The sequence below is a fragment of the Octopus bimaculoides genome, chromosome 17, assembly GCF_001194135.2.
Source record: "Octopus bimaculoides isolate UCB-OBI-ISO-001 chromosome 17, ASM119413v2, whole genome shotgun sequence".
In the NCBI taxonomy this organism is placed as follows: Eukaryota; Metazoa; Mollusca; class Cephalopoda; order Octopoda; family Octopodidae; genus Octopus; species Octopus bimaculoides.
This window is the reverse complement of record NC_068997.1, coordinates 14327408-14339907: the sequence shown is the minus strand read 5'-3', so window position 1 is coordinate 14339907 and position 12500 is coordinate 14327408. Positions and strand designations below refer to the sequence as shown.

The 12500-nt window shown below is 34.9% G+C and overlaps 1 protein-coding gene and 1 pseudogene across 2 annotated transcripts in view; both read left to right on the top strand.

Annotated features, from left to right (window-relative positions):
• LOC106876779 (uncharacterized) overlaps positions 1-12500 on the top strand; it is a 790885-nt gene that overhangs the window by 162423 nt on the left and 615962 nt on the right. The window lies entirely within an intron of this gene.
• Positions 11779-11866, top strand: LOC128249730 (U6 spliceosomal RNA; annotated as a pseudogene).

The following is a 12500-nucleotide window of genomic DNA, read 5'->3' as shown; positions in this document are numbered from 1 at the left end:
CACACACACACACACAAACACATGCAGGAGTGGCTGTGTGGTAAGTAGCTTGCTTATCAACCACATGGTTCCAGGTTCAGTCCTGCTGCGTGGCACCTTGGGCAAATGTCTTCTACTAAAGCCTTGGGTTGACCAAAGCCTTGTGAGTGGATTTGGTAGACGGAAACTGAAAGAAGCCTGTCGTAAATATGTGTGTGTGTGTGTGTTTGTGTGTCTGTGTTTATCTCCCCACCATCGCTTGACAACCAATGTTAATGTGATTATGTCCTCGTAACTTAGTAGTTCAGCAAAAGGGTCCGATAGAATAAGTACTAGGCTTACAAAGAATAAGTCCTGGGATCGATTTCTTCGACTTGCTCCAGCATGGCCACAGTCAAATGACTGAAACAAATAAAAGAATATGCTAATATATACATATACAAACACACACACACACACACACACACACAGATATATGTTCTTTCAGTTTCTGAATTTGTTACCAGGCTTTGGTCAGGCTGGAGCTACAGTAAAGGATGCTTGTCCAAGATGGCCTGCCGTGATACTAAACCCAAAGCCTTGTTTTTAGGAAGCGAAATTCTTAATCGCACAGCCATGCCGGCGCCATACAGTATTTCTTTCGCTTTTTTATGGTCTGAATTAAATTTCCACCATGTTCATTTTGACTCTCATTCTTTCAGGGTCAACAAAATAAAGTACCGGTCAGATACTGGGGTCTGTTTAATAGAATTATTCCTTGCCCTAAGTTTCCACTCTTGTTAGTATATTAGGAACAGCCATTTACCCAAAGAAACTCCTAAAAATGCTCAAGTCGAATACTTTATTGTCTTATGAGCTACTGAAGGAGCCTCTAGATAGTTACTTGATCTGCTAGAAATAGCCAATAAATTTCTCTCAAATGATACACTGCCACCTTTAAGATGTAAGAAGGACTTTTGTTTCGGTAGTCTTATATGAACTATACCTGAGTATGCAGGGTGGCCACAGTTTTGTTGCTTCTGATCAGTGCTGGATTATCAATTAAACAAAATAAGCATGTGCTTAGGGGATCAAGGAAAGTAAGAGACCAGGGAAATGGTAAATGATTTACAGCACAAAAGAAATCACTTTAAATTTTGCTAAAATAATATTTGAATTAGTTTATATGATCAAAAATATAATTTCAAAATGTTTGTGATGTCATAGTGAAGATCTGATCAAAGACTTTGTAATTAAAATAAAGTAGGAGAAAACTTTTCAAATATAAATGAAGTGGAAGTACACAAAAATAAACATTATTTTCCATCTTACTGTTTAGTTTTGTTTCATTTTGAAAAATAAATTCGTTTTGTGGTTTATTATTCTTTATATTTTCAATTACACACACACACACACACACACATATATAAAGAGAGAGGTATATAGATAGATATATCATAATCATCATCACCATCATTTAACGTCTGCTTTCCGTGCTGGCATGGATTGGACGGTTTGACTGAGGACTGGCAAGCCAGGAAGCTGCACCAGGCTCCGATCTGATCTGGCAAGGTTTCTACAGTTGGATGTCCTTCCTAATGCCAACCACTATGAGAGTGTAGTGGGTGTTTTTTATGTGCTGCCAGCACGGGGGCTAGTCAGGCAGCACTGACATCAACCATGCTTGAATGGTGCTCTTGTTTTCATCATCATCATCATTTTAGCATCCACTTCTCCGTGCTTGCATGGGTTGGACAGAAATTATTGAGGCTGACATTTTTTTCTGTGGCTGGTTGCCCTACCTGCTTTCTGTCTTGTATCTCCATATAACTCATGTTTGGGCAGATCTTTAATTAAAGAATTAAAGATATTTTAACTATGAACATCTCACTGTTTTTTTAACTTTTTTCTAGACACAATGCGCTTAAAACTTCTGTATGTTATACCTACAAGTAATGGTGATTTTGGATATTTCCCTTATCTTATTCCACACATAACTAAGGAAGATATTTTGTTAATCTCTTTGTAGGCAACTGTTAGGGCCATCAGAAATCTTCTCTCTCTGTCTTCCCAGCTTCTTTCAGCTTACCAGTCACCACCAAGTGTTCAAAAATTTGTTTAGAATTACATTATGCAATGTAACATTTTAAGGAAAAGGGTTTGTTTTTTGAGCGATGTTTTCTTTTACTTTTAGTAAGTCAAGCATCATAGTAGATGCTCCCTTTTATGTTGCATTTTAACCCCAGGTCAGCCCTGGTCAAACATAATACCATCAAATGCTTTCCAAATATGACAGTGCAGTCTTTTCTGCCTTCTAAACAGCCTTTCTGGAACCAGACTAAACAAATATGTACTTTGAGGCAGATTTAGGTGCTATTTCTACTCGGTCAAGTGACTACAAAGTTTATCTCCTTCATTAGTGAGTTTTATTTTGTTTTTATTTTGCAAAATTACATTTTTGAAATCAATTTTTGTTTTTTTCAAATTTATTTACTTTTTATTCTAATGAATTTTTTATCAAATCAAAATATAGTCAATTGCTCATCACAACCAATTAATTGATTGTGCATTCCTTTCAGCATTAATCATACAAGTTGTTGATGTTTAACCCCAGGTTAATCCTAATGAAGATCTATGTTCAACAACATCCTAGCTCTGACCATCCCATGCCGTTTTTAAAGCAATGTCAGACTACATAATCTAATATGACTTGTCCTTATTTAAGATGATAAAGAGCAATTTGAGGGTGATTTGGCTACTAATTCCAGCATGCCAAACAACTATATAAAGGTTCCTTCATTGGCTTTTAATTATACAGGTGTTTTGTAGAGTGGTGCTGCTAAGCTACATACAAGATGAGTCAGCAATACAAGTTTGATAACCTGTTGCACTTCACTAACTTGTCATGTTTGCAATTAGCTCTACTTGTCCTTGATACCACATTGCATTAAGATGAATTCTTTGGTGGTGATTTAATGCCCCATTAAGCATTATGAGCCATTTTTTTTTCCTACATAGTGTTAATTATTACACCATTGTGAGCGCTGGTCTAAATGATAGAAAATCATAGAAATGGTTAGTTGGTGGTGGTGGATGCAGTGATGATGGTGGTTGTAAAATTTAAAATATCATTATCTTCAATTTTCATCATCATCATCATCATCGTCATCGTCATCACCAGCAGCAGTAGCAGCTATAGCTGCAGCTGCAATTGTACAAGTAACAACAAACCAAGTTTGAAGTCAGTTTCACAGCCGTGTCAAAGAAATGTGTATCAATTACTCGGTTTTGGATACAAGTATAGTCACGTGGTAAAGGAATTTACTTTGCAATCACTTACCATCAAGCTCAACGCCACTGAGATACAATATGAACAAATAAAATGTAGTCTACTCCAGATATCCTGGGATCAGCTTAAGTTGTATGATAACCAGAAGTTGTGCAGAAGCTTGTCAATAAGATTCTATTTCTCTTTGGGTTGTAAAATTAACTGTTGCTTTGTTCAACAATACCATCTAATTCCCAGATACCCAAGGTAGGGTACATTGTACACTGTGTTGCAAGTATAGGGCTCAAGTAGATTAAGATTTCCGTTATTTTTTCTCATTCATCTCAAAGACCTTACAAGTGGTCATGGACATGTTCAGTCCTCCTCTGACTAAGACTTGAAAATAATTCATTTAACCTTTAGAACACTTAGGTGCATCATGGTGTCAAACGAGTTTTCTCCCCTGTAGTTGCAGGTGCATTGTGTCACATTGAGAAGAGAGAAGACTCGTACAGTGACATGATGTATCTACAACTTGCTAAAGGTTAAATCTAGCTTGCTATGTTTAAGATAAAAGCAAAAAATGTAGTCCAGTACATACTTTTATCACCATCATTACTTAACACATTATTTCCAATGCCTACATGTGTCAAACAGAATTTATCAAGGTAGATTTCATATAGCAAGACATCCTTCCTGTTGCCAACCTAGTTCATTATATTCCGAATTCAAATCGCACCGAAGCCCACTTTTGTGAGAAACTGAATCCAATTCATGATTTAACACCTCCATCCAATCCCTGCCAGCTTCTAGCAGAGTTCACTCAGCTATAAACATTTGGGTGAAATGTTTGGTTCAAGGATATCTTCCTCCATTATTTCAATTAGTCTTGGAGCCATGGGAACAGCTCTTCCTGGCTGACTATTCAATTAAAATAAAAAAGTTAATGATAACTTCAATTCTTATATTCACTTCAAAATTCCTTTCTATTTGTGTGAATGAAGTTTCGTTGGTTCTAGCAATGTTTCTGTAATTTAGATTGATCTCTACAATACAGCAGATGTGTTCTCTTTGTCTATCACAGTTGTCTGAGTTGACAACAAGGACATAGCATTCAATTAGTCATGATAACAACTGTTACCATTTTCCTATCATCAGTTATGTGTATAACAAATGATTCTTTTTCTAATTTTGGCATCAGGCCAGCAATTTCGAGGGGTGGGTGCAAGTCAGTTACATTGACCTCAGTACTTGACAGGCACCTGTTTTATTGACTCCAAAAGAACGAAAGTGCTTTTCATTGACATCAGAATATTTGAGCTCAACAGCCACATAATCTTGATGCTTATAAAGGAACCTGTGTATGGTTACTAATTAAACATAAAGAATACCAAATCTTCCTCAAATCACACTCAGCTCTCTGAAAAGAGGACAGCTGCCTCAGATAATATAGTTTCTGATACACAGAAAAATAGGGGCAATCCATGACGAGGGTGCTTTGTATTAATAGTGAATTTTCTTCATAAGGGGGCTAATCTTGAGTAACAAGTGCAGGGTTTAAACATTAATGTGCTATTTCTAACAGGAGTGTCATGGATGGATTGATTTGCTTATAAATATCCATAGAAAGCTTTAACTTAGGGTAGCTTTCAAAATTGTCAGGAGTGATTGACTGTGACTATTTTGGGACATTCTTTATGATATTCTTTAACCATAGGTTTACTCAGATCGAACTTTCTATGAACAATGACATTCCAACTATGGCCTTCCCATCTTATATCTAACCATAAAATATTGGGCTACATTCTCCAAAGTATCTTTACTTTATATGTGAAAGAAAATTTTATTATGTCTGCGATTTATCTATCAGTCTCTTTGGTTTGGCATTGTCTGTGCGTCATATGCATGTGAAAATATAAATAAACACATTGAGAACTGAAAACTGTCATAGAGTGGAATATATGTGCACTAATAAACATTATTGGTTAGATATTTGTCCATTACTGCACAGTTTCTCCAGTATGGAAAGTTACAATCCATGTAATTGAAAGTCTGCTGCAATGGGCAAGTAACTAACCTATGAAGCAGTTTAACACATATGCACGTGTCTTCTGTGGACACACACATGAACACATCTTATCACAAATATATGAAATGGGATTGGTGTATTCATTTTGTCATCTTACAGGTAACCAGTCATATATGCAAAAAGCAGAGGATTCATTCAGATTTCAATTCATATATAACTTTAATTAAATGGTTGGAGTTATCCCCCTTCATGTTTAACATTAATGAACATGGAAATGGCACAAATTTCACATCTCTTCGTTTCACTGACTCTAGAATTGGAAGCGCCATCTAAACAAATTCTTGCTGTGTTGCAAGAGAAACTTCTTATGCTTAACTGGAGATAAAAGTCTTCTGGTTGGGAGTGTAAAAATTGAGTAGGTTATCCAAAATCATTTTAAGTGTGATATATATAATTATAAATAATATTAAAAACTCTATTTATGAGTTTGTGTGTGAGCAAGTAAATGTGTATTTGCATGTATGAACATTCCACTTTAATTTCTAACCTTCTTAAAGAATACATATTTTATTGCTTTTTGTTTATGTGCTACACAATTTACAAATATCCTTTCCTAATGTTAAAATTGTAGACAAACCAGTCATTTGAAGGCTTCTGTTATAATATTGCAATGAAGTTTATTATTATTATAATTATCATTATTTTCCATTCTCTTATTCTCAAAAATCACTAGTTGGAATAAAAGAATGGCAAATTATTTAAAATGGAGAAAAAAAACTAAATATATAAATACACACACATATGTATATACATACATATATATATATATATATATATATACATACATACATACATTCATACAAATATGTATAAATATATGTACATACATACATACATACATACATACATACACACATATATATATATATATATGTGTGTATGTGTATAAAAATATAAATATGTATGTATGTGTGTATGAATGAAACTAAATTATATATAATATCACAGACAAAAATTAATGTATAAAATACATAGGCACAATAATGGTAATGTGATAGCAACAACAATGAGGACAACAACAATGACAGCAACAACAATAACAAAAACAACAACAATAGCAAAATACACCCTCATCAATATAAAAGTGCAAAAGAAAAAAAAAAGTAAGAAATAAAATTTAAGGAAGAATAATTTTTCTCTTAGAATTAAAGAAAAATATATACAAAAAGAAAAGCTCAGATACATTTAAAAAATATAATTTAGAATGTTTCATTATTAAAAATACAAAATTTCTTCGAAAACATTTCGACAGGCTTACATGTATCGAAATACAAACACAGAGATGCACAAACATATACATACATTTCTACAAGTATCTCTTGACACAGATACACAGATGGAAATAGACACACACATACACATATGCATACACAAGCACATACGCATACGCAAGCACATGCACACGCACACACAAACACAAGCACACGCATATAACAAATGATAAATGCCAGTAAAAAACATATTCCTTTGACTAAACACTCTGATGGTAAAAATTCAAATCAAATATAATTTTGTGCACAAAATAAACAAAAAATAATACAAAAGAAATACATAAATAAAATACACACGCACACACATATGCATGAGTGTGTGTATGTATATATATGTATATATGTGCGTGTGTGTGTGTGTGTGTGTGTGTATCTATGTATATATATTCATTCTTTCACTTGGCACCTGAACAATAAGTAATACTGGAGTGAACTTTGCCTTAGAACATAACAGCACATTGCATTCTTGTAAATATTCTTTTGGTCTTTCGTTATCAGTCTCTCTCTTTCTCTCATGCTTGTTCTGTGTGTGTGTGTGTGTGTGTGTGTGTGTGTGTGTGTGTGTGTGTGTGTGTGTGTGTGTGTGTGTGTGTGTGTGTGTGTGTGTGTGTGTGTGTGTGTGTGTGTGCATGCATATGTGCATATTTATACACATACACACACATGTGTATGCATATTCTGTATGCGTATGGTCTTTTTTCTCTCTTTGTCTCCTGCCCCCAAACACAGCCAAAAAAATATTTCATTTTGCTGTCTCCTTTCTACCTCTTATTGTATCATCTCCTCATCTCCTCCCGGTTTCAATTCCCTGCAAAGAAACACTATTATCACATCAACACCATCAAAAGAAACAACAACAGTAAGAATAGTGTGTGGGGGGTGGGGGGTGGGGGTGAGTGTGTGTGTGTGTGTATATGTGTGTGTATGTGTGTAAAATCACAAGTAATGAAATAATAAAAATGTAGAAATTCCATCTCTGAAAAACAGAAATTACTACTACTTCCTCTGGGAGTTATTCATAGCAGTTCACAGCCTGAAAGTCTTCTGAAACCAACCAGCCAATTCATCTTTGTTGGAGCCCAGAATTTCTGCAAGAATGTCATCACTATTAGCCTGCCAATATCTTTCTATAATTGCTAACATAGACCTTCCAACACTGGTAAAAGACAGTTGGTGTCTAGTAACATTTCATTTCTCAGGTACCCAATCTTGGTCTTTACTTGACCCAGGACTTCAGCTCCATGAAAGAGATGAGCTGCAGAAAAAAATGTGTCTTGTATACAGAGATCACACAGGCTCACTATTCAGGAAAATCTGTAGATATGTAACTTCCATGTGTGCCTTCATATCAACAGCCATGGCATGCTAAGCCTGCCTTCTGGAGGAGACTGGCAACAGATGGACCACCTAACTAGTGGAAAGCATCCTTTCGACAGGAAACAGAAAAGTAGATGATCCAGTCTGGCCAAACATGGACTGAGACAAGTCACAATGGTCAGGTGGTAAGTTATTACAAAGGCAATGTAGGCCTTCACCACTTCTGCTCAATCTTCAATGGATAGTTTCTGTTCAGCCAATTTCTGTGTGGAGCTGACCACTTTTCTTGAAACTGCCAGTCTTCCATAAAAGATATATATATATATATATAAATACAAAACACTATTCTGTCCAGCATCCTGGAAGAAACTGTTATGGTTCAGATCCAATATAATCTCTAACTTGTGAAAACCTTACAGAAAAATATTACCAATAAAATCCAATATACTGACCAAAATCTCAAGGCACAAAATATTGAATTCCAATATTTATGAAGATTACTGTTACAGAGTATCAGGGCCAATTTCAGAATCAAATTTCTTTAATTTAATTTTTCATAGTTAACTAATCTCACAGAAATAATAAATGTTACCCATAGATCTTGGCTTCTTCCTCTCTTTCCCTCATCAGGTTTGTATATCTTTTCAACGTTATAGGTACTGCTCTTCTCCTTTGACTGAAAAAGGCGAGGGGCAAGTTTAGCCTAGTGAGATTTGAACTTTGAATTCGAAGTAGTGAAAGTGAATGCTGTAAAGTAATCTTTATTCTGTTACTTTTCTATTTAGACTAATTTCTTTGTCCTTATTTAAAAAGTAAATCCATTGTACATGTTGTAGATATTGTTGACATGTTTTGTAACCATGACCCACCTGTTTTATTCTCTCATATTCTGAATATAACACAAGCTGGTCATCGTTGGAATGCCATTCATTGCAGGTGTATTCAATGTGATTGTCTGCTATTCAGGTCATTGTCATCACCATAATGATGACAATCTGACTAAGAAAGCATATAACTGGGCTGAATGGTGTTCCAAGTAGATTTTCATAAAAGATCAAAAGATTCAAAATCTTGATAATCTATTTGGTAATCCTATACTGCCATGTAAGTGCTCTTCAAAGTAAGTGTAAGTATATTTACATACTCAAAATGGATTATTTCATCCGCAGAATAGTAAGACTAAAATAAATAGGGAAGTAATTGCCAGCACAATTTTTAGAAGCCACAGTAACTAAATGAAACTCGATACATGTAGAGCTAACACAGACATTGTTAAACCATGCTTAAATCAAACAAATGAAGGCAAATGGGACAACACAAAATCAAAATGACTTTATTTTTTTTGCTTTATTTTGCTTCTTTTCTTTTTGTTTGTTAAATTGGTTGAGACAACAAAGTTTTGAAATTAATTGAAATTGGAAATAGGTATTATGGTGAAAGTAAAAATAGTCTACAATGGCAGTATTTGTAATCAAGCTGAGAGCTTTCATGTAGATGCTTAAATCCTCTTTATTGAAGAGGGAACTACTTGAGGCAAGTGTCCTATCTACTTTTTCTTTGCCTAATTTAGATAAATCTAATCTTCTTCACTAGTCTTAAAAGTTAATAATATTCATCTTCCTTCATAAATTTTCTCTTTTTTCTTTTGTTTTTCTTTCTTCTTTCCTTGCAAGTAATGAGTTATTTGTTGTTTTGTTTATACGTATATTATCAATAAGTTCGATAATGAAGTGGAGTAGATGAGCTCTTTGCATCACTTGACATAAATTTATGGATTAGTGGAAGTAGTTGTCGCAACAGTAACAGTGACTGAGTTGCCATTTTGTATTAATGGTAGTCAGCGCCAGACAGAAATGATTTAAATCTCATCAAACAAAACAATTCAAAAAATATTATCTATAAAAGATATATTTTAATATGGATATAAAGTTTCAGCAATCATGTTGTTGTTTGTGTTAACACCAGTACAGCCTTAAACATAGCAGATTTATGATCAAAGGAGATTTGATCAGGATAATTCCATCCTTCATGTGTTGGGATTTGTTTATTTATCTAGGACTCCATCATCCAATGTTTCCCTCCCTTTTCTAAGTTGAATAGGGTGTAATTCAGTTTTGCTTTTGTCGTTGTTTAACTCTAAGACAAACCTTAATGAGCTGTGCTATGATCAAGAGTATTCCAACCTGGACCATCCCTTTTCGGTCAAGCTACAGCACATTCAAGATTACATTTGCTCATACTCTCTCTCTTTTACTCTTTTACTTGTTTCAGTCATTTGACTGTGGCCATGCTGGGGCACCGCCTTTAGTCAAGCATATCAACCCCCGGGACTTATTCTTTGTAAGCCTAGTACTTATTCTATCGGTGTCTTTTTGCTGAACAGCTAAGTTACAGGAACGTAAACACACCAGCATTGGTTGTCAAGCGATGATGGGGGGAACAAACACAAACACACAAACATATACACACACATACACATATATATATATACATATATACGACGGGCTTCTTTCAGTTTCCATCTACCAAACCCACTCACAAGGCTTTGGTCGGCCCGAAGCTATAGTAGAAGACACTTGCCCAGGGTGCCATGCAGTGGGACTGAACCCGGAACCATGTGGCTGGTAAGCAAGCTACTTACTATACAGCCACTCCTGCGATTTTTTTTGGGGGTGGGGGAGTTCTAAGCATTGAAAGTGGTAAGCATTTTGTCTGCTTTGGTACGGAATCTGTCAGCTTACTACTTTACTGCTAGTTATAGACTCTCCTCGTTGAGGATGATGTGTGAGTGCTCAGTTTTTTTTGCTGAAGATCTGCACAAATGATTTGTTTATAATGATCAAATGTTCATGCCACACATTAGCTCACTCGCTCCATTAATTGATGGTATCTGAACAGGTGTATCTTGCATCAGATGTTGAAGCAATTGCAGGGCAATGTGAAATGAAGTGTTTTGCTCAAGAACACAATGCACCACCCAGTCTAGGAATTGAAATCACGATCGCTGGATCGCGAGTGCAACACCCTAACCACCAAGCCATGTGCCCTCTTTTAGTACTCCTAGTAGTAGTACAACTATTAATAATTTAGACGCAGAGCAAATTTGAACTGAGTTGGTCAATTACATTGATCTGGTAATTGACTGATACAGAAGCTAGTTGTGGTATATTCTAAGAAAGATTTGGCAGTTGTGTTTCGGTATTTCGCAGGTTGAGCATCGATCTGGTACCGGACAAGGATTCTGGATTATTTCGTGTTATATTTACTTTACTTTACATGAGTACAATCTAATGTTAACTTTCAAGTCTTTCTCAATTATCTCCCTTTAGTCTGTAAATATTTAGAATGGTGAATTTGTTAACTTTGGCTTGTATTAGATAAGGATAAACTATTTATTATCGTTAGTAAATTTTCTACAGCTACCTTTACATGCCATGACTACCATTAGGATTGATCAGGTACCGGACATGGATTCTGGATTATTTTTCCGTTTTTTTTTTTGCATAATTTTTGAGAGTGGTAGGGGTTTGTTTTTAGTATTCCCTTTTGTAAGAACAGTCAAGTTATTTCAGATATTCTAATTTTAAAAGTCATCTCCAACTCATCGTTGAGAGGACGTTGGTGTTGACTTGGCAGAAGTTTGCACTCTCTGAGTGCTCCTGTTTATTTTTGTGTCTTGAACTTCTATTGCTCTCTTTTACTAAACCACTAGGTTACAGGGATGTGAACAAACCAACACCAGCTGTCAAGCAGCATGAGGGACAAACACAAAAATGCATGCACACATACATACATTCATACTTACATACATACAAAGATATATAGATACATACATATTTATACACACACACACAAGCATATATGGCAGTAGATGTGTGAGCTACAGTTATACATATTCTAAAATATCAACAATACAGAGAAGACTAGCATGGCCCCTGTGCTAGAATGATACTCAGATTCATGTTGGGGCCATGCTGGGGCATACGGTAGGGCTCCAGCAGGACTGCAGTCTAATGACTGAAACAAGTAAAAGATTTAAAAAATGGTAAAGCATGTACATATAATGGGCTTCTGTATGTATTTTCATCTACCAAATTCGTTCATAAGGCATTGGTCAGTTAGGGTCTATTGTAGCAGACATGTGTCCAAGGTGCCATATGGTGGGATTGAACCCAAAATCATATGGTTGTGAATCAAGCTTTTTAACCACACAACCATAACTTTTATAATTTTTAATAATACTTTTGTTTATAAATTTTCCTTCAAAAATATAGAAAATGAAAGAAATAATAATAATAATAATAATAATAATAATAATAATAATAATAATAATAATAATAATAATATGATATTACATGTCTTAATGTAATTTTTGACTATTTTTCAATAGAGAAAAGAAACTATACATTCAGAGCCTTGTTGTATTTGAGTAGATGCAGACTGTTGTTAGTATGTGATGCAGTAAACAAGCTTCTAAACAGCCAATGCTAACATAGAAAGAAAGGATAAAAGCAAGAAATAAGACATTAAGACAAGATCTCTCCTGTATAATTGAAGCTGATGTATCTGATTTTTCTGATTACTTTCAGAAACATTT